We start from the raw sequence: 24,017 nt of genomic DNA on the forward strand, positions 1-24,017 counted from the left end.
TTGAAGCAGAAAGCATGGTACTTAGTGGCTCATGCTTAGCCAGTTTCCTTGTATAGTCCACTGGCCCAGGGAATGGTACCACCCACAATGGGTTGGGCCCTCTTGCATCAATTAATAATCAATACAATCCTCCACAGATATGCCCACAGACCAATGTTATAATTAAAATGTCATTTATGAAATACACAAAATTCAATAAAACATATATAAATTAATTCTTTAAGTTAACTAGAAGAGTCAATGTTGGAGCTGAAATTCCACAAAATAGGTCAGTTGGCCTACACAGCCATGTTCTTTGTGTTACACTGTTTTACTTGCAGGAATTTTCAGTCATTGAGTCATTTCATACACTGTGATCATAACAGAGGGGAGGAGAGAGAGAGAGAGAGAGAGAGAGAGAGAGAGAGAGAGAGCCAGTAAGATAGACATAGATGGAGGCCTTAGTGTTAACAAGTCCTGGGATCTTATCACATATTAGTCCCTCTCATTGTAAAAAAATGTACTTGACCTAAAAGTCTAGTGTGCCTAATACTAATATAGTTAGAGTTGTTTTTAAAAACCATGGTATGAATCTATTTATTTTTTCATCCTTTCGCCTTCAACCTTCAAGACTCACCAAGCTCTAGTTGTATCTGTTGTAATGCAAGATTGCTATTTGAGAAATGAACTAGAACTTTCAGGGTTATTTATTATGATTACAGAGACAGAGAGATTTATATTATTTGTTCTTTCCATCTACTATGCTTGCATTTACTTTTTTTCCCTTTTTCTTTGATGAATAAGCCAAGTTTTCTTCTTCTTTTCTACACTAGTTTAGATATTATTTTCTATCTTTCTTCTGAACAAAGTAAAGGCATTTATAAAGTGAGATACTTCAGTGACTTTTTGTAAACATTTTCTTTGTCCTTCCAATTGAAGGACTAATATTGTCCTTCAATATTAGTATTTCTGTATTTCAAAAAACACACATAATACTTATTTATATTTTTTCATGCATGCCACTTCCTTAATTTTCTATTTTTCTTTCAGTGTATTCCTTCCTAAATTGAAATTCCTTCTCTCTTAAGTGAATCTTCTAGTAATGTTTTTAGACTGGGATTTGCAATGATTATAATCTCAATGTTTTTCTTAAAATTTCTTTATTTCACCTGTCTCTTGATTGACTCTAGCTGGAACAGTGTTCTACACCTGCAGTTATTTTCTCTTAGTAATCTGAAACTGGTATTCCATTAGCTTTATGCCTTCATTGTTGACCTTGAGAAGTCTGTAGTCAGTCAAACTGGTTTTCCACCTTTTCATCTCTCCACTATAGCTGAGTTTCTATCTTTTCCTATGTTATCATTTTAAAGACTTTGTCTTGGTGGTCTGAAGTTTCCTGACGATGTGTACAGATGTAGCATTTCCTTTTATTTATATATGTAGTCATTTATTAGCTTTACAAATATCTTTTATCTATTCATAGTCATTATCTCTTTAAATGTTACCCCACATTATTTTAACCTTTTGTTCTTGAAATTCTGATGAACAAACCTTCTCACTGTGTGTTCCAAATCCCTCAATCTCTCTCCAATTTCCCACATGCTACATCCTGAATAACTTATTCACATATCTTTTCTAATTTCTCTTTAGTAGGCCCTTGAGTTTCTGCTACCCCACTGTGTTTCACCTTCTTACTTTTACTTATTTTTGTGTTTCTCTTTCCTTGAAAATTCTATGTAACTTTGTTAAAAAGTATTTATGATTGTTAGATGCATTGAAGGAATCACCAACAATTTTAGATTAATTTCTTGGGTCAGTGATACCTGGATGATAGTTGTCCAATCCTAACTTTCAAACTTACATGGTGGACAATTTAGGGCTTTAATTCTCGGTGGAGACTTCTTTCCCACACAGAGTCTAGGCACAGAGGTTCAGGCAGCAGCTAGCATTTTGAATTCCATTCTTTCATCATTTGCTGTATTTTCAATAAACATCTTGTTTGTTTGTTTGTTTGTTTGTTTGTTTGCTTGCTTGCTTTGAGACAGGGTCTCCCTGTAGCCCCAGTTGGCCTGGAACTCATTATGTACCTGTTTGTTTGTTTGTTTGTTTGCTTGCTTGTTTTGAGACAGGGTCTCCCTGCCCCAGTTGGCCTGGAACTCATTATGTAGACCAGAATGGCCTCAATCTCACAGAGATCCACCTGCTTCTGCCTCCCAAGTGGTAAGATTAATGTTGTACACCACCACACCAAGCTTATAAGCATCATTTTGAGGACTTTGCATTTATACTGAAATATCAGTTTCGTTTTCCTGCTTCACTTGAGCAGAAGGCCTTGTGCACCACCAGCACTGAAACTTAAGCTCCTGGGCTACTTGACATAACTCTCGGTGCTATCTTAAGGAGGATTAAGGCCTGAGCAGAGAGAGCTCCTACCAAGGAACCATGAGAGAGGAAATCACAGGTACTTCAGAGTTCTATTACTCTTTCATTCCTTTCAAGTAGGTGACTGAGTGCAAGACACACTCTTTCCCTGAGTTTCATATCCCGAGAAATCAAATCATAACACTAACCTTGCACAACAATGATATATTAGGGAATGTATAAAATAATTTGTGAAATAACTAGCACATAGTGATTGCTCAATAGTTTTTAGTCTCCTTCCAGTGTATTTGGCCACACTAACGATTAGAGAAAATTTCAAAAAAGACTTGGAGCAGCTAATTTAGAAACATAATTAACTTGGAGTTTAGAGATCTGGATTCCTTAAGGATCTAACTAGAGAAAAAAGTCAATAAAGACGCAGACCCTGAGTTGTCTCATTTGTTGCTGCATCCAGCATGTTAGTGCCTGAGCTGATTATGGGATGTCTCTTACATAGGTGGTTGTAACTGTTTTGAAAGGTATGAATGAGGACATTATTTAAACACAGTCTGAGTATGATGTTATCAAGGAGAAATGACTTCTGTATTGAAATCCATGCACATCTGTCCAAATTCCAGAGATAACCTATGTTCTTTCAGCCATTAGTGAGTGAAGGTGGTAGAATGTGTTGAAGAAAGTAGTAAAGGTAAGACCATCCTCCAAGATGACAAAAATCTACATTAGTTTTCTACTCAAAGAATTATGAAGAACTTCAAAAACCAGTAACATGTGAATGGCTAAACATATCTTTTAGTTTTTTATGTGCATGAGTATTTTGCCTGCATGTATCTAAGTGTATCCATGTCATGCAATGCCCATTGAGGTTAAAAGACAGGAATTGGATCCCCTGGAAGTGGAGTTATGGATGGTTGTTAGTCCCCATGTGGGTGCTGAGAACTGAATCCAGGTCCTGATCAAGAGCAGCCAGGGCTCTTAATCACTGAACAATCTCTCTAGTCCTGGCAAATGATTAAATATTGCTTCTGTTATCACTCTCTAGCATATATGGCTGGTGGTTTCACATGGCAAAATGATGTAGCTACATCCTGTAGGAGTATAATGGGGATGCATTCGAAAGGCTTATACTAGAGAGGTAAAGATTATAGCGTAAGCATTGTATTTTCTCTCTCTCTGTGTGTGTGTGTGTGTGTGTGTGAGACGGACACGAGAGAGAGATAGATTATAGCGTCAGGACTGTATATTCTCTCTCTCTGTGTGTGTGTGTGTGTGTGTGTGTGTGTGTGTGTGTGTGTGTGTGTGTTTAGGTGGTATATGTACCTGTTCATGTGGGTATACACACATTTGCTTATGCAGGTACATGCACACGTGTATGTGCATGTGGAAGCCAAAGGTCTATTTGGGGTGTCTTCTTCGATCACTCTCCATCTTATTTTTTGAACAGAATCTCTCTCTCTCTGACATTAATTCAGCTAGACTGGGTAGCCAATGAGCTTGAGAAATCTGTGTCTACCTCCCCAGCACTGGAGTCACAGATATGTGGCACGACACCCACCAAACATAGATGCTGGGAATCCAAATTCAGATCCTCATGCTTGTACAGCAAGAACTTAACTGACTAAACCTCTCCCTACCCAACATCCTGACATTATATTTAGACCTGAATCCACCTGAATGATAAAGGTGAGCTGATTTCTCATCTGTAGTAGAAAAATTTATTTGTGGCACATAGTTTGATTTATTTTTTTGAAGGAATTTTCTTTATCCTTCTCTAGTGAAGCTAAGCTTCCCACTGTTATCAAGGGAGAGTTAAAATTTTTAATTAAACAGGGCTGTCTCCTCTGATTCATTTGAGGTAGATTACCAGTTGAAATTTTGAATGCCATATCCGTACTGCTTCTTTCCTCCAACGGTTTCTCGTTTTATTCCTGTGATAGCCAAGGACAATGACAGCTCGGTGTCGGGGTGAGGCTTTCTGACTCTGGCTGTCCTTCTCCAGGGACTTCTTGCCCCCAATGAAGCTGGAATTCACTTCCAGTGGGACCTGGGCAGCAGTGGCCTCTGTCCTTACTCCATCCACTGTTAAATGGTTTTTGGCAACTGATGGTCTCTCCTTTTGGGGGCAGCCTAATGTTGTGGTCCCTATCTAACGAAGCCTCAATGTAACTATGCAGTCCATCTTCCCTGACCCCCTAACCCTGAAACTCCTGGCTGTGAGTCCCATTCAACTATCAGCCCAGAAAGTCCTCCCTGACATATTCACACCAAAGCAAGACACCTCTCTAATGCTTGTGTATTCCACAGTGCCACTTTCTTTGTGGACACTGGGATTTGAGAGAGGCATTACTGACCCCTTTACTCCTTGGTATTATACATCCCCACTCTTCCCTCCTCATCCCTTCCCTACACACTCAGTGAACCCCAGAGCAGCAACATGTGAACTACAGTCGGACTTCAATATTTTGCTCTGACCCAACAATCCTTTTTCCTACCTTCCTTGTTCCAGGCAATATTCATCTTCCCCTTCTCCTAAGAGATAAACACCAGGGGTAGTAGGGACTGTGTTGAAGACTAAATTCTTTAAAAATATTTTACTGGCGTGGTGGCACACACCTTTAATCCCAGCACTCGGGAGGCAGAGGCAGGCAGATCTCTGTGAGTTCAAAGCCAGCTTGGTCTCCACAATGAATCCAGTACAGCTGTGGTTACAGGGAGACCCTGTCTCAAAAAGACCAAAAAATTTTTTTTTACTTATTATTATTTTTTATGTATGAGTGTTTTGCCTGCATGTATGTAACTGCACCATGTACATGCCAGAAGGGGATGTTGGAACCCCTGGAACTGGAGTTAAGGATAGTTGTTAGCCATCATGTGAGTGCTAAGAGCTGAGCTTAGGTCCTCTGGGAGAACAGTAAGTGATTTTAACTGCTGAACCATCTTTCCAGCCTTGGAAACTAAAATCTTGAGATCAGAAATGTTTCGGGAGGAATTTCAATGATTCCTGTGTTATGTTCAAGGACAATTCAGGGTAAAACACAGATCAACAGCTGTACGCACAGGGCAGAGCCAATGACCCATGTCAGCTAACTGCAGAGCTCAGCTCTGGCCCGCAGCTCACAAGTCTCAGGGTCAGACTCTGATGGCCTTGGGTATGAGGTCCAGGGGGCAACAAATTCATGACATCACCCCAGTCCATCTCCAACTACGAATTCCTTTTGTCACAAAGCTTTGACCAAACTGCTCTTCAAAGTAACACTGAGATTTTTGTCACTGGCCTTTTCAGTCACCTTGCAAAGAGAAACATCAATCTAATCTTCTCACTTAGGAGGTGAGGAAACCCAGGCTGGACAAGTTAAGTGCCTGCCCAGTAACAGGGGCTCAAATTCATTTATTTTGACTCCCAGTCCAGTACCCTATGTGACTAGGAGTGAAATAGCATGGATAGGGTGGGAAGCAACAGGCAGGTGAGAAAACCCCTTCTCTTCAAAATATCTTCACTAAACTGTTCTGCCTTACAACATAATATGGCCTGTCAAAATACAGATGATATATACCCTTGGCTGGGCATGGGGGCTAGTTTATTCATCATTGATGAAAGTTATAATAGCTAAATATGACATAGTTCATGAATACTTTTCCCAGGGAAAGCCAGCTGAAAGGAAGCTTTATGAAGATAAGAAGGATAAAATGGGATATTGGTTTGTCTTGGGGTGGGGAGATTTCCACTGGAGAATGTGGCTGCTTAGTGCACAGTAAAGACATGGAACCCTGAATGAGTGAAGGGGTAACTGGGAAGACTAAGGAACTCCCCAATCACGGATCTCCATTTCAGAGGCTGTTATCAGGGAACCCACCCTGCCATATTCCCTCTGCTGAGGTTGATGGCACAGAGGACTATGCTACTGTTCACACAGCATGTAACTTGTTAAAAATTAATCTAGGCAACAGGAAATGGTAGAACCTTTTGGATCAGCAATGGCGAGTCAATGGGGAAGAGGTTTGCTAAAGGTATTATGTTAGGGATCCATGTCTTTCAATTAAACAAGCCTCAGAACTGTTCTGAGGCAGAGGAAACTGCATGACTGGCTTTGATGTAGTAAGACTGTTCTCACATTTACCATTTACCTGTTGCCACATGTTGATAGAAGGTAGGAAAAGGTGAGAAAAATAAGCTAAACTACTTTTGTCCTTTATTATTAGAAAAAAACACATCTGTCCATTGGCAAACGTGAAAATATAATATTTAGTACATTAGGGAATGATCACTTCCATATAATATTGTAAATATTTCCAGTCTTTAAACTTTTTTCAATTTTTATTTTATGTGTATGAGTATATTATCTGAAGGCATGTAAGAGTACCCCATGTTGTGCAATGCCTGTGGAGATTAGAAGAGAGTGTTGAATTGCCTGGAACTAGAGTTATAGATGGCTGTTAGCCACCAAATGGGTGCTGGGAATCAAACCTGGGTCCTCTGCAAGAGCAACTAGTGTTCTCAACTGCTGAGCCATTTCTCCGGAACCCTCCTCCCACTGTCATTTTTAATAAAATATATTTTTATTTTATGTAGAAGTGTGTTTTGCCTACATGCACATCAGTGCACCACAATACACTGCATATATTGTGAAATGCTTGTGGAGGCCAGAAGAAGGCATCAGATTTCCTGTAACTGGAGTTAAAGATGGTTGTTAGTTGCCATGTGGGTGCTGGGAACTGAACCTGGACCTCTGTAGGAGCAGCCAGTGCTCTTAACCATTGAGCCATCTCTCCTATATTAACCTATTATTGATTTCAAAACCCAATGGGATCTCTATAAACAGACTCTAAAAATCATCTGAAAGGGAAAATAAAAAATATAAGAAATATATAAAAACAGTTTTGCAAAAGAACAAATAAGGGTCCACCTTCTCAAACATAAAAACTTAAACTATACCATATGGTGGGAAACACAATAAAACTGGAGAAATGAAAGTATACTCTTAATGCAGGAAAAGAGCAATTTATTAGAGATACAAAGTAGAGTCCCAAGGAAACCCTTTGTAGGCATATAGGAAATTGTTATATGACCCATACCATCAGAGAAAGAGGAACCATTCATTGAATTTTTTATCAATTAAGAAGACAAGTGAAGTTCCTGCTTCACCTAAACAAATAAGCAATGAAATAAATTCTACCCATTAGTTGGGCAGCATTTTTTAGAAAGAGCCACTTTATGAATATTTTCAGCTTGTAGGGAGCATGCAAATTCTGTTAATTATTTAACCCTACTATTGCAGTGTGAAGCAGTCTTCCAAAGCACATACACAATAAAAGCATTTATAAAGACAGCTTGATGAGCCTTTAATTTAAAAACTATCAGTATTTACAAAAGAAAAAAATTCTGTAATAGAAAAAACAGGGAAGTTTTATACATTATTATGAAGTCCTTCCTTTAAGCAAGACACAAAAGAATAAACTGCACATACCTGGTTTAGCAAAGAGTATGGAGTTTTAAATACATGTTTTAAAATTTATTCTTTTTGGACATTAATTCCATTACAATAAACTTGCCCTATAGAGGGAACTGCATTTATACATGTCGATATGTCTATATCTCTATAAACCTTTATAGAAACAAAGTTGAAAATAAAGCTGCATGTCCATTAATAGAGGATTAATTAACCATGGCATATCTATACTACAGCTAACAGATACAAAGAAAACAGGAGCATTGAGGACCATATCCTTGGTATATTGTTTTAAGAAAAAAAACCACCTCTAGAACAGATATCAAACTTGTTTTGATTATGAATATTCTGCCTTGTATATGCTAGGATTTAAATCTAAAATGTCTTTCACAGACTTAGACTTGTTTTCCAGATGTCATGCTATCTTGGGAGGCTGTGGAAACTTTGGGATTTAGGGTGTGGTTTTGTAGAAATAGGCCACTAGAGGCAGGCTTTTGAAGGTTTTATCTGGACCCTGGTTCCTGTTGTATTCTACCACCAACACACACTCCCACCACCATGAACCCAACTGCTGCCACCTGCCTCCCCACCACCATGAATGGAGCTGCTGCCACCTGCCTCCCCATCATGACAGAATGAAACTTTTGAAACGGAGAGTCAAACTAAATTTTTCCTTCCTCAAGTTGCTTCCGTGTGGCACTTTTTTCATAGCAATGCACAAGTAACTAATGCAATATATACTTAGAGCAATTATAACAGTATAGATCTCAAATTGATTGACTCAAACTAGGGTAGGGTCAAAGTGACCACTATACTCCTCACATAATGCAAACCCTGCTGTGTCACTTGAATGCTTTATAGCCAGTGGGTATTAACTAACTCCAAAGAAAGAGCTAAGAGACTGCACTTAGAACTCTGGGAAGTGCTACACAGCAACACAGTCACAGTACGGAGTAATCTCTTTTCTAGAGAAAGAGATGAGAGAAGGGTAGGACTGTAACTGCTTGTGAGCTGTTGCAGAACAGAATCATTGTGTGTCAGCTGAGACAGAGCCACAGACCTCTGGGGCACAAGAAAGGATGGAATGCTCTTTCCCAGACAGAGGCAGTAAAGGTGAAATGGAAGGATCGCAACATGGACTTTATGTGCAATCTTTTCTACATAAAGTGCTTAATAATGGAATTACAATAGCTCTTTGGGACATAATCTCTGCATTGTGACATCATAACGCTCCACTTTTACATAATAATACTCCTATAGCATTTACAGCTATAACATCACAATGCTGCACTGTGACAGCATAGTGTTCCCTTATGTCACTACAATGCAACATTGTAACATTACCATGCAGCTTTGTAACACCATAGCTCCCGTGACAACATAGTGCTCCATTGTGATATCAAATGCTCCATTTGTAGGTAACAGTGCTGCATTGTGACATCATAATCCTCCATACCACCATCCTAATGCTCTGTTATGAGATCACAGTGCTCAACGCGACATCAAAATACCCCATTGTGCCAGCACAACACACTGCCTCATGACATCACAGCTCCATTGTGACATCACAATACCCTACTCTGAGAACAAATTGCTCCATTGTGCCATCACAAATGATCCCTTGTGCCATCACAATGCTCTATGTTGTGTAAAGTGTTCAATAATGCCATCACAATGGTGCATGGTGATATCACACCTCCATTGTGACATCACAATGATGCATTTTTACATAGCTATGCTCTTTTGGCCATCAGAATGATGAATTGTGATATCACAGGTACACTGTAACATCGGTGTCTTTCTGCCCTGAGATAGGGTGCTGGAAAATTTGTGATCAAGCTGAAGAAAGATCCAGGTGTGTGACCCAGATAAAGCTTCACCCTCATGGGCCACACTCTACGCAGTGACCAGGTGAGCAGGTGTGAGGAATACGAGGTCTTTTACTGCATGTGTCCAATTTTTGGAGGGGGCGGGAAGTTAGCGCTTTTTTCCCAGGAACCCTCTTTCATCATTTTATCTTTTCTCATGCATGGTCACTACTAAAATCTCATCTCTTCAGTCTCATTCTTGTGGTACTCTCAGACACACAGTTGCCACATTTCATTTTACACCCAACAATTCGACTTCCCTAGGGTACCCACACTCAGGTCCTGTAGACATGTGCTCTCTTCCTGGCTAAATCTGCTTTCCAAGTAGGACAATCATATTCTCATAGGATGTGGTGAGTAACAGAAACAGAGCTGTTGAGTAAAGTTGCTGCATGACTAAGATCCTGTTCATGTCCCTAGCTCTGTCTCTCTTTCCCTCAGACTAGGCATTTCAGTTCCTCCAAACTCCCTATGCTGGACACCCTACTTCAAACACAAGCTCTCCTTCACCTGACTAACTACCATTCAATCAGTGGGTTCCAGCTTACATAATGACACCTCCAGGAAGCAGTCCATGACATTCCTGGCAACTCTGCAAGGCTAATCACACTGCTTTATGAAAGCCTTTTGTGCCTCTGCCATCCCTTGAAGAGTGAGTTCCTTGAGGTTCAGGACATCACCTGTCTTGTCCACCCTTGCATTCCCAACAATTATCCCAGTGCCTGGCACCTAACACACAGTTCAAGTTTATTGAATGCTTGAAGACAGGCCTACCTGGAGTAGCTCAGACAATCTTCGGGTCCTTTTTGACATGCAAGATTACTCTCATATACTTGCCCTTTCAGCTTTCAATTCAGTCTCTAATTCAGATCCAAAGCCAGACATTACTTTCACAGTGGGAATCCTCTAATTTCATCTTTGTGGAAACTTGAAGATATATCGACTATCAATAGAAAATGATTGGATAAAATATGCAGCATTCATGTTTTCAGAATATCTTACCAATCTGAAAGAAATAAAAGGTTATGACCACATGTCCAGGCCTGCAGAGGTGTCCATGATGCATGAAATGGAAAAAGTAAGGCGTGTGGGATAGGGATTTTGTAATAACAACAAAAATAAAAGCAAATTAAAGGCAAAAACCTCATATAGAAGTATATATTTTTGCATATGTGTGAATTGCTGTGAATGGATTTCTGTTCAAATATGCTTATCTCTGAAGATGGGGATTGGCTATGAAGACATAATGAACTTTATGCACTTTGTAGCATCTGATGTATAAAAATAAGCATGTAGTTCTAATGAAATAATTAAATCTAGCATTTACACGGAATCACCATAGCTTCTGGAATTTTCAGAATCTTGTTGGGCATGCACCATAAACGTGACAGTAAGGGTCACCTAGAGGTTTGTTAGAACCTTGCTGCTATGCCACAGTGTTCTGCTTCAGCAGGGCTGGGGCAGAGCCTGGGAACATGCACTTTGACATGTTTCTAGATGTTGCTGCTGCTGGTGGTCCATGAACCTGACTTTGAATAGTACTGCTGTGTCTCTGACTTCCCCAAGAAAATGTCAAAGGAATCTTCAAGAGCATCTGGGAATAACTGAGACTAGTGTTGTTCTCAAGTGTGATACCTGAATGCCATTAGCACTGAGAACAAGCTTTTGTGTTCCGTGGTATTCACCACCTCCTCTGGAGCTGTGCTCTGGTTCCCATAGCGAGTGTGACTCCTCCTGTGTGCAGCTCACAGCAGCACCTGCTGTTGGTTATTGGTGTTCTGAGCCTCACTGTGTCTTTCATCCATATTCTCAAATAAGCGGTTGCTTCTCTGCTGGCTGCTTGAAACCAGGCTTTGCTTTTATCAGAACTGGGAATTCTGCAAGCATACTCCATGGCTGCTGCTGAGATCCGTTTGTCTGGAGGGACACCAGCCATGCTGGGTGAAGGGCTGTTGGGACAGCACATGATGGGAACAGTATGCTGCCAAGCCAGTCAACTTTTACCCTCATCAATAACTTACCATGGTGGGCACATGAAAAAAAAATCATTAAAATTGAGGACTGGAGTCATCAGAATTGGGGCAGGAATTAGTTACTGGGAGGGTCAGGGAAGAAGCCATGGCGTAAATCAGAAAGGAAGAATGCACTGAATAGACTCTCAACATCTCAACATCCTCAGGTGGCTGAAGAGCCATGAAGCATTTGGCTCAGACTACAGGTTTATCATTGGATAAACTTGAATCCCAGCTTTGCCACAGCCTAGGTGTGTGATCTTCATGATGATCCAAATATGTGGATCCATGTGATCCTGAGCAAAGCATTTGACGTAAGTCTCAGTTTTCCCATGTTAAAAGAAAAAAAAAAAAAAAAAAACAAGAATAATATTTGCCTCAGGGTATTGGCGTTAAAAGATATATTATTACATGTAAGGCTGGTACCATCACTCAGTGGGTTAAGGTACTTGCTGCCAATCCTAACAACTTGAATTTGATCCCTGGGACCTATATGGTAGAAAGAGAGAACTGATTCTCCCAAGATGTCCTCTGACCTCTACATAAGTGCCACGACACGTGTACTCACACATACACATACACAAAATATATAAATTTTAAAGAAAATATTAAATGTAAAAAAACAGCATTTTGCAGCAATTTTTATTATTATGATAGTGTTTCACTGATTATAAGATTCACAATTAAGAAAATTTAACACCTGTCAAATCAAGAAGCATTTTACAACTGTTGCTGGCCAGGAAGCTATTGTGATGTGATTGTTGTGGTCTATGTTTCAACACTTGCAAAATCAACAGCTTGTCAGAAAATCTTGAGCACAGTCATGAAGCTCTTACTTTAGCAACACAGCATCAATGTTTGTGGTGACCTAGACTTGACAATATTACGATGAAAAACATGGATGTAGAGGACAGCAAATTCAGAAGCAGTTCAGGAGACTCAAATTCTAGTTTGGGAAGATGTGTTAATGTTATCACTATGTGATCCAAGGTCATAGGAGGGACCAGATAAAACATGTAAACTGGAGAACTGAAGAGAGTTTAATAAAGGGACGGTTTGTGACGTTGTAGGCAAGGCTCCGGATGACCTTCACAGGATAGTGAATGCATGCCTCTGGCCAGCACAGCAGAAAACAGTTATTCCTTCTCAGGAGGAACAAGAAAGAGTGGTTTTGAATCCTGAAGGTAACCGTACCATGGGGTAGCCAGCAGGAACAGTAGCCTCTGATAGAGGGAAGGACCTGGAAAGGAGAGAGCTGGGAGAGTAACACCCACCCTCTGGTCTCCCTCTGACAAACCCTATTGGTTGAGTCAAGCAAAATCCAAAGGTCAAGTCCTTTCACAGAGTCCGTGCAGGTCAGTCTCTTGGGCAGAAAGAGAGATTGACTATCAGAGAGTGAATCAGAGAGTCAGGCAGTGCAGACGCACACACTGCGTTACTGCTTATATTTTTTCATTTTATAGATGAATGAGAGTCATATATGATTTCAAAATATTTCTAGCTGGACTCGGTAGCATGTGCTTGTAATCCCAAGATCCCAAGTTCAAGGCCAGCCTGGGTTATATGCTAACTTGAATACCAACATAGACCAGATAGCAAAATCCTCTCTCAATCAACCAAAAAGAAAGAGTATCAATAATATCTCTTTTAGTAGATATAAAATAAAAATTACAAGAGAGGGCAAGTTTCTAAAATCTTCTCTCATATCACACTCAAACCAATTCCAAGGAGCTTGGTACATCTAAATGTAAAAAGCAGAATAATGCAGATACTAGCTGACAATGAAGAATATCTCCTGAAGTTTTGAATAACCAAGGATTTAACAGGCCACGAAAGTACTAACCACAAATGAAAATCAAGAGATACATTAAAACAGAATTTTGGTCAATCAAAAGAGACTATGAAGGGACTGAAAAATGTGGGATGTAGTGAGAGAAATTACCTGCAACACCTATAACTTGCATCCAGAACATAAAGACGCCTCTACAACATCAAAACTGGCAAAGAACGCAACAGAAAAATGGCAAGAAACTCCAATGACTGACCAGTAAACAGTATATGATGCTTGATTTTAAAAATGCTAAAGAAAAAGCAAATTCAATTCTCAAAATGCTAGAATAGACTTACTCAATTAACTTAAATTGAGATGGACAAAACCATGCATTAGCAAAATGGTGGCACTATGGGAACTCCTATATACTATGGATAGAGTATTAGAAGCACACTGGAAAACTGTTTGCATCACATAGTAATACGCAGGTGCAGGTGCACACAAAATCATTTTATCTTAAGCATCTAAATACCAAGGGAGTAAAACAATATATATATGTAGTCCAAGACATGAAAGAATTTTCATAGCAGAATTTCCAACACTCCCAAACTGGAAATGAGCCTAATGTAAGAATTCTATGCAGCAATTAAAGAAGTCATCTACAGCCACACAACTACATGGATGAACAGGTGTATATTCAAAATCAGGTGAAAATATTCTACTGTGTTCCAAGTAGGATTATGGTTATCTTTGTGGAGAAATGAGGAGGACTTGGTTGCATGAGGCCATGAGGTCACTAGGCACGGGTACTTGTTTTGTGTTTCGATCTGGATAGTGGTTACACTGGTAGGTTTGCTTTGGGTTAACTGAGGCTTGTGCTTATTATTTACATATTTTTTCTGTTTGCAGTTTATAAGTTAATGAAAACGGTTTTGTGGGGATTTTTTTTTTTTTTTGAGGCAGGGTCTCCCTGTAGCCCCAGCTGTCCTGGAACTCACTATGTAGACCAGGCTGGCCTTGAACTCACAAACATCCACCTGCCTCTGCCTCCCAAGTGCTGGGACTAAAGGCATATGCCACCACGCCTGGCAATGAAAAAAGTTTTTAAAGAAAGTTTTTTTTAAAGCTTGAAGGAATTATATTTAAGAGGAAATAAGGTAAAAAACTTTACTTGGGAGCAAGTCTGATGCTGTCAATGGCCGGGATTCTATTTTAGCTCCCCGAAGCACTCACTATAATAGACTGTCATATGTTGCCTCCCAACGCAAATCTGGAAAATCATGTACTAAAAAGAAATTGTTAAGGACTTTGAATTTCACCCTATCATCCTGTCCCTTTCCAACTTGGGTGAAATTAAAGCTCTATTAAAAAGTGACTTCATTTAATATAACTTAAATTGCCTGGCTTATCTGTCCAAGCCAGAACTGCATTTCACAGCCCTTCACATACGGGCAAGTGTGTGCATAACACTTTGTTCTTTGCAACTTCCCAAGGTCTGAAAAGTCCTCACAGGAAGAAAACAAATGCATAATGCAAATTACTAGTACAGTTCATATACACTCAATGGGCCCAAATTACGTATTTTAACAATTTCAAAATAATGTGCTATATACCTAATAGCATAATTTGAGGAGCTCAACAAAGCGACAAAATCTATTAACAGTCCTATTAGTCCAACACATCTCCATTTCTTCAGGACAGCAATATCTCTCAGAGGGGGTCATTGTGAAGGGCACCAATTCCAAAGATCTAGTTTCAAGCAGTGCTATGTCAAGGTACATCCCAGCCAGAGCTTCATGTGCTCTTGAGAATTCTCTTTTCTCACTAGACCCAGATCCAGCCGTGCATCTACCCAGCACACTCAGGCCAGTAAGAGAAGATGGTGTGACTCCATGCACATGGCCACTGGGGAATGGTCCCTGGAGCCTGCTGTAATGGGGAACTACAGGCTCTTCTCTGGATCAACAACCACCTCTCTGGTGTCCATTGACACCCAGCACCAGTCTGACTGTTGCAATTAAAATGAGTAAGAGGCTTAGTCTCTATCTGAAGATCTCATGGGCAGTTTAGAATGTAAAAGTTCTGTTATCTTTAAACAAATTGAATAAGTCAAAAATTATTTCCTTTTTGTCACCTAGAAAGTTTTAATATTTTTCCAGTCACAAGCATGTACAGAGTTTTTCCTTTTTTAAATCCCAGCATCTCCCATAAATTACTTACATCTTTGTGTCCTGTTTCCCCAACAGGTATTTGTAAACATTTTTGTCTCCTGCCTGGAGTCTGCAATTGTGAACTACCTCCTTTAGCTCAGTCCTTAATCCACAGCTAGGAGTCTCCTTCCCCCATGTTCTCTCCATCTCTTTTTTCTTTATAAATAACCAAAAACATTTTACTTGCTTTGGAAAAGGAAAATTTTACACAATTTCCTCAGAAGCTTTGTATTGTCTTGATGACCTCTAACAATGCCTTGCAATTGCATACAGAAATACCTGTCCTAAATAAATCTTTTTTTTTCTACCTCTTTCCTTCCGTCTCTCCCTCCCTCCCTTGCTCTCTTTCTCTTATTTTTTTCTTTCTTGGCTTTTTAAACAGGGTCCTAGGCTGGAATGACCATGAACTTCTGATCGTCCTGTCTCCACCTCCTAAGTGATAGGATTGCAAATGTGTGCTACCATATCCAGTTTATGCTGTGCTGAGGATGGAGCCCAGGGAGGTGCATATGCTAAGCAAGCACTCTGACAACTGATCAGTCCCCTAAATATTTACACACACACACACACACACACACACACACACACACACACATACACACACACTATATTTGGGTAAATACTTATATGTATAGATGACTTAACCACACCCACCTGCTTTGGAAGCCTGGCTGAAACCATGGGTACTGTGTGAAACTATTCCCAGCGAGACAAGGAACAAACGTCTACTTACCCCAGACAGGGAACCATCAACCAAAGCAAGGATACCACCAAAATTCAACTTGGTGAACTAAAGAGTTTTACTGGGGTTACTTATAGGAGTGTGGGTGAGGGGTCACTTATAGTAGCAGAAATGACTCAGCTACATCACCAAGAAGCAACCTCAGCATGGGTGACAGTTCAGGAAAGTAGGATACCTGGAGTGCACTGCACAATCTGCAGGCAGCACAACAGGCTGGAGAGTGTCCTTTCCAGGTAGTTCAGTCAGCCTGAGCTCTTCCAGGCAGCTCAGCTGGTTTCAGCTCAGCTGCTCTCTGCTTCTCTAGGTCTGAGCCTCTTCTAAGCAGCTCCTAACAAGCAACGAGTGCCTCCCAGCCTGTCTTAGGGCTTCTATGTGCTTGGGGAGGGGAGGGCATCGTGAACCTGGTCAATTTCAGGGACTTCTTGAAGCTACTGAGTTGTTACTTCCTGAGCTTAATGAGCTTCTCTGAAGAATGGAATGTTTCACCTCCCCTCAAAACATCCTGTTGTTTACCTTCCTAAATTTAGAACATTCTGTTGTTTACTCAGCTGCCCTCCAAGATGGAAGGTTTTATTTCAGAGGAAATTGCTAAACAAGAGTAGGTGATAGAGAGGGACCTACCCAGCTCCCTCATCAGCTCTGCGTTCCCCATCAGCTGCTTCCCCCAGCAACTTGCATTCTTCCCTTTCTACATCTATATGAAAGTGAACTGTCAGCAAGCCAGCTTCCTGGGCTGTGGCCACACTCAGCAAGCTCCCCCCTGTCATGCCCACCACAGGACCTGGTGCAGGGAAGTAAGCCACAGTCGATTCTTCTGAGCCTTGCCAGGACTGCAACCGATCCTGCACTGAAGCATTCTATTTGAAAGGGCTCTGCTCCAAACACCTTCCCTTCTGAATTATCTCTACAGTTCCGAATTGTTATCAGTAGCACAGACAGAGCAAAGAACTATGAGATAGGTTCTTCCTGTTTTCTGATGAATCACTTCACGGTTCACAAGATGTAGGGACCAACTAGGAGGATGCATGTTGCTCCCTGGTTCAGCAGAAGACATTTAGCTGACCAAACCACTTGACATCTGAGCCTGCCTGTGTGGACCCATTCCTCTCTTTACACTGATAGTAACTCTTACCAAATTAGACTTTTTAATTAAAAAAGAAAATATGTTGAGTATGTGAAAGAAAATGCTCATAATTCAATGTTATTAGTAAAATTTCCCTCACCCTTTTGTCCTTTTCTAGCTATAAAATTGCATCCTGCTGGATGGACTAATGAAATCTCAGTCAGTCTTACAATAGCGCAAGCTCTAATAAGCCACAAAAGGAGCAGCAGGAAGAAGCAGAGGAGATGGCTCCTGCTTTCTCCCTGAGAACTAGCTCAAATAATCTAATTTAACTGAAATATGAAATTGAGAATAATAAGAAAAATACTATTCTTGCTTTGTGTGTTACTGTTAACGTATTTTCTTCCTTTATCAAAAATAGGTCTTTGAAAAATAATGTTAACAAAAGAGTCCTAAGATTAAGAATTGTTGCCATGTCCCCTAAAATAGTGGTGCTTGTTCTTGACTGTATCTCCTGCCCTGGAAATGCATCTCCTTCCTTCTGAGCACTGTTCTTTCTGTGTGGCGAATAACGCAGAATGCATTGCCCAGTCATGGACATGTGCTATTTTGGCCCCCTCCAGTGAGAGAGCTGGGATTTGACTGAAGCAAGAAATTAATGCACAGCATGAATAAGATCCAGGTGAAACTGGAGCTTGAGGCCTCACTCTCCTCAGCCTCAGTGTCAGGGGAAGGGTCCTCAGTCTCTTACTTTGGCCCATGTTTCTAGTAATAGCTCCAATCCCTACCCAAAGAGGGAAATGAAGAGCCAGAATACTCTGACTCCATTTTGGCTAGCTTCTTTAGACAAGCCCAGACAAACTCAGGCATATTGTACATGTAAAAGCCTTATAAGGTATGAACAAAAACTTCTGACTCTAAAAGATATTAACACATTTCAATGCCCTGAAGACAGCCCCTACCAATCAAGACTTTCCCCATACACAGGATATAGGGACATCCAATTATTCTAAAAAATGCTTGGTGCCCACGGGTTTCTATGGAATGCCCCAATAAAAGCTCCTGCCTATTGTTTGGGGCCAGACTCCATCTTTGGTTCATGAAGTCTGTGCCTGGCTAGCCGCTATTTGGTTGTTTTTACTTTAAATTCTTAAACTTTTGTATAATCTTTTTGGGAATCTGTGGGAATTATTCTTGATTCTCGAACCCTAACATTGTGGGGGCTCATCTAGGATTCGAGAATAGAGACCCCAGACCCATGGAAGTGCCACCCGAGCCAGCCTTAGTAAGTTCTGCCTGCCTTTCTCTCTCTCTCTCTCTCTCTCTCTCTCTCTCTCTCTCTCTCTGTCTGTCTTGCTTTTCGGTAGTCCGGACATCCTGGGGCCCAAGGGAGATCAGGCAGATGCACTATTGATCCCAGAGCTGGAGGATAATGGGGGATGGCCCGACTCCTCTTCTGTTGAGCAGTCATGCTCCCGTCTGACGTGGAAACCAGGCAGGGCCAACCCAGAGTCTTGGCCCAGTCCGACATGGTATCTGGGCTGGCCAAATCTTTTGGGGACAGGAACAGGGGCAGCCTTCTTGGCTGACCCCGTGCGCTGCGAGATTTTCATTTCTCCCTCTAGGGAACTGCCATCTCATACTGTCCTCACCCTCTGCTCAGAGCTCCACCTTGTCTATCGACTTTCCATCCTGCTTCTCATTCTCATTCCTCTCCTTATATTCCTTTTTCTCGAAGCTTATCCCACGATGGGCCAGAAAGTCTCATCATCCCCTTGATCAGATCCCCTTGATCTAGTTCTTAGTCATTTTCAGGACTACAAACGAGCAGCTTCGAACGTATCTGGACTCTGTGTCAAGCTGACCCACCTCCAGACCCTCTGCACCATTGAATGGCCCTCCTTTGAAGTTGAATGGCCACCTGAAAGGTCCTTTAACTTGTCCCTCATCTACAGGGTTCAAGAAGTTATCTTCAGGGAACTGGGGCACCCTGACCAGATCCTGTACATCCTAGGTTGGCGATATCTGGTTGCTGCCCTCCCCCAGACTGGCTGTGTCCCTTACTGCCACCCCCATCATTGGGGCCTAAGGAGCCAGCCACTTTGCTTCCCCTAAAGAAAGTTCAGACCAAAAACCCATCGGGTCGTTAGGTCCTTCCCTCAGTGCCAGAGGAAGATGTACTCCCACCACCTTATGGGGCCCTAGTGAGTGCTCAGGATCGACCTAGGGAACGCAGGTCACGAGCATCTTCCTCTTCATCCAGTCCTTCCTGGTCTCTGTCCCCAGCCCCCATGGCTGAGCCAGCACCTCCCGTGGCCAAGCCCAGCTCAATGCACACTTGCTCGAAGGGGGAGGGGAGAATTGTGCAAGCTTCTCCCCTGAGGGAGATTGGGCCCCCAAGGGAGGATGGAATTTCCCCAGTAGTCTACTTTCCCTTTTCTACTAGTAACTTGTATAATTGGAAGTTACAGACTCCCTCCTTCACGGAGAAGCCTCAGGCCCTGATTTCCCTCCTGGATACTGTTCTTTTTACCCACCAACCCACTTGGGATGATTGCCAACAGTTATTAAATATCCTGTTCACCACCAAGGAACAGAACCACATCCTTTGGGAATGCAGACACGCAGTCCCTGGAAATGATGGGCGACCGACAGAGAATGAGAATTTGATTGTGGCTGCTTTCCCTCTCATGCGCCCAACAGAGGGGTGGGACTGTAACACCCCTGAAGGTAGGGAACGCCTAAAGGTCTATTGCCAGATTCTTATGGGGGGTCTCCAGGCAGCTGCTAAGCGCCTCATCAATTTGTCTAAGGTCAGTCAGGTGATGCAGGGAAGGGATGAGTCTCCTGGAGCGTACCTGGAACACCAGCTTTCAGAACTTATACTCCCATAAATCCAGAGGCCCCAGAGAATCATATGGCCATCAATATGGCTTTCATGAATCAGGCAGCTCTAGACATAAAATGAAAACTTCAAAAACTAGAAGGTTTTGAGGGCAAAAACCTTTCTGGGCTGATGGCAGTGGCGAACAAGGTATTTAACAACAGAGGAACCCCTGAAGAAAGACAGACAAAAGGGCTGGCTAGGATATTGTTGGCTGAAAGAGCAATAAATCCCAAATTAGGGTACTGACCCTCTATGAAAAAGGGAACCTGAGGCCCGCGACCCCCACAGGAAGGTTGGCCCCACCTAAAAAGAGACCAGTGTGCATATTGTAAGCACCTGGGCCACTGGGCTAGGGAATGTCCTCAAAGGATGGGATCCCAGCCTCCCTCCAAGCCCAAGATCCTCGAGTTGGCAAACCTAGAAAACTGAAGGGGCCCAGGCTTAGCGAACCTCCACCATGAGCCCTGGGTGACCCTACAAGTGGAAGGATGAGCTGTCGACTTCCTAGTTAACATCGGAGCACAATATTCAGTTTTAAAAGAGCCTATGGGAAAATTGACCAATAAACACACCTGGGTGCAAGGAGCCATGTGAATCGCTCAGCACCCTTGGACTACCAAAAGGGAAGTAAACTTAGGTAAAAAGACAGTTTCACACTCCTTTATGGTGGTCCCAGAGTGCTCATATCCCTTATTGGGTAGAGATTTGCTAAATAAAATGAAGGCTCAAATCCATTTCTCTAGGCGAGGACCTCCTGATGTGACTGTACCAGATGCAGCCTATATCCTATGCTTACAATTAGAAGAAGAATGGAGAGTGCACACCCCACCCCCTCAAAAGAGACTGACCACTATCCTCAAGGACCTCTAGGCAGCAATCCCTGGAGTTTGGGCGGAAACTAATCCCCCAGGGAAGGCCATCCAACAGCCACCAATAATGGTGACTGTAAAAACTAATGCTCAGCCTGTAAGAGTAAAACAGTACCCAATGACTCTCAAAGCTAGGGCAGGAATTACCAAACATATAAACCGCCTTAGGGAGTTTGGTATTCTGGTTCCATGCCAATCTCCATGGAACACCCCTCTCCTACCTGTCAAGAAACTGGGGACTAATGATTTCCGCCCAGTGCAGGATGTGAGAGAAGTTAACAGGAGAGTAGAAGACATCCACCCTACAGTCCCCAATCTGTATACCCTGCTGAGCTAACTCTCTCCAGGGAGAAGGGTCTATACTGTTCTAGATCTCAATGATGCTTTCTTTAGCCTGACCTTGGCAAAAGAAAGTCAACCCATCATTGCCTTTGAGTGGTGAGACCCAAACCAGGGGTTTAATGGACAACTCACTTGGACGCAACTGCCACAAGGATTCAAGAACTCCCCCACGATCTTTGATGAGGCTCTACACCAGGACTTGCAGGAGTATCGGGCCTCACACCTGGAGGTAAGCCTCCTACAGTATGTAGATGACCTATTGATTGCCACTGAGGATGAGGGCACTTGTCTTCAGGCCACCAGAGATTTTCTCCTGACCTTGGACCAGCTGGGGTATAAGGTCTCCGCCAAGAAGGCTCAGCTTTGTGTCACGGAGGTAATGTACTTGGGGTACATATTAAGGGATGGGCAGAAGTGGCTGTCACCAGCCAGAAAGCAAACCATTATGGGAATTCCAAGCCCGAGATCCTGCAGGCAGTTGCGAAGGCTCTGGATACCCGGGTTCGCAGAGCTGGTAAAACCCTTGTATGAAGCCACTCGAGGAAATGAGTCATCCTTCCTATGGACTGAGACTCAGGAGAGGGCCTTTCAAGAAATTAAGAAGGCTTTATTGCAGGCTCCGGCCTTGGCTCTGCCAGATATCCATAAGCCCTATCGGCTCTTTGTTGACAAACAAGCAGGAATAGTGAAGGGAGTCCTGACCCAAATGCTCAGGCCTTGGAAGAGACCTGTGGCTTACTTGTCAAAAATGCTTGATCCTGTGCCCTTGGGATGGCTGGGCTGCCTCAGAATTATCGCAGCCACAGCCTTATTGGTTAAGGATGCAGATAAGCTCATGTTGGGACAGCCCCTTACTGTCATCACCCCTCACTCGATTGAGGGGGTCCTTAAAAATCCCCCTGACCCATGGATGACAAATGCTCAGTTGACACATTATCAGGCCTTGCTCCTTAATCCCCCTCGCATCCAGTTCCTCTCCAGCACCCCTCTCAGTCCTGCCACTTTGCTGCAGAACTGGATCTTGAGGTCCTGCACAACTGCCTGGAGGTACTCTGCAGCTTACATGGGACTCAGGAAGACCTGACGGATGTTCCATGGCCCCACCCAGACTTAATTCTGTTCATGGATGGAAGTAGCTTCATTAAGGAAGGAACCAGGTTCACGGGGGCGGCAGTTGTCAGTCCATCGTGGACAGTGTGGGCCTCTTCCCTACCAGTTGGGACCTCTGCCCAGAGGGCTGAAATAATTTCCCTGACTCAGGCCTTAAAGCTAAGTAAAGACCAGATGGTTAACATTTTCACCAATAGCCATTACGCTTTCACTACGGCTCATGTCCACAGGGACTATGTACAAGGAGGGGGCTCCTGACAGCAGAAGGAAAGGCTATCAAAAATAAACAAGAGATCTTGGAGCTCCTGGAGGCCATATGGTTACCAAAGAGACTGGCCATCGTCTGTTGTCCAAGGCACCAGAAAGGGGATTCACTGGAGGCACAGGGAAACAGAAGAGTGGACCTAGCAGCCAGAGAAGCAGCCCTAACAGCCTCGAACTTACTGGTTATTCTGCCTGAACCCCTCTTTCCAGAAGAGCCCTCCTACTCAGCTCAGGATGGTCAGGATTTAACTTCCCTGGAAAATACCAAGATCAAGAATGGGCAGAGATATACCTCTGATGGGAGGCTCATTCTGCCACATAGCTGGCAGAGAACTTAATATATAAACTTCACAAAGGGACTCACCTAGGAAAGAGAAAGTTATGGTAACTCCTGACTCCGTACCATGTTTTCGATCTAACCAAAATGCTTGAGGGCTATCTTTCCAGATGTCGCTCCTGCCAGGTTACTAATCCGAGAGGAAAAATCATGCCCCCAGCCAGAAGGGAGAGGGGCACTGTGCCTGGCGTCCATTGGGAGGTGGACTTCACTGAGGTGAAACCTGGCAGGAATGGCTATAAATATCTCCTAGTTTTTGTAGATACATTTTCAGGATGGGTCAAAGCGTTTCCCACAAAGGGGGAAACTGCCTCAACGGTGGTTAAAAAGATCATCGATGAACTAATACCAAGGTATGGGCTCTCCTCTATGATCGGGTCAGACAATGGACCAGCTTTCATCTCTAAGGTAACTAAGAGTTAATTAAAACACTGGGGACTAATTGGAAGCTACATTGCGCATACCACCCCCAGAGCTCAGGGCAAGTAGAAAGAATGAATCGGACCCTTAAAGAGATCTTGACCAAATTAACCCTGGAAACTGGTGATGACTGGACAGGCCTCCTACCTTTTGCCCCATACAGGGTCAGAAATACCCCATATACTCAAGGCCTAACACCTTATGAAATCATGTATGGCCGACCACCCCATTTGCTTCCCAAGCTGCCTTCAGATGTGCTAATTGACTTGTCTGAATCCCAATTTCTTAAGTCCCTACAGGCCTTACAGATTGCACAA

Source organism: Nannospalax galili, unplaced genomic scaffold (genome assembly GCF_000622305.1).
Source record: "Nannospalax galili isolate Female #2095 unplaced genomic scaffold, S.galili_v1.0 scaffold158, whole genome shotgun sequence".
NCBI classification, from domain to species: domain Eukaryota; kingdom Metazoa; phylum Chordata; class Mammalia; order Rodentia; family Spalacidae; genus Nannospalax; species Nannospalax galili.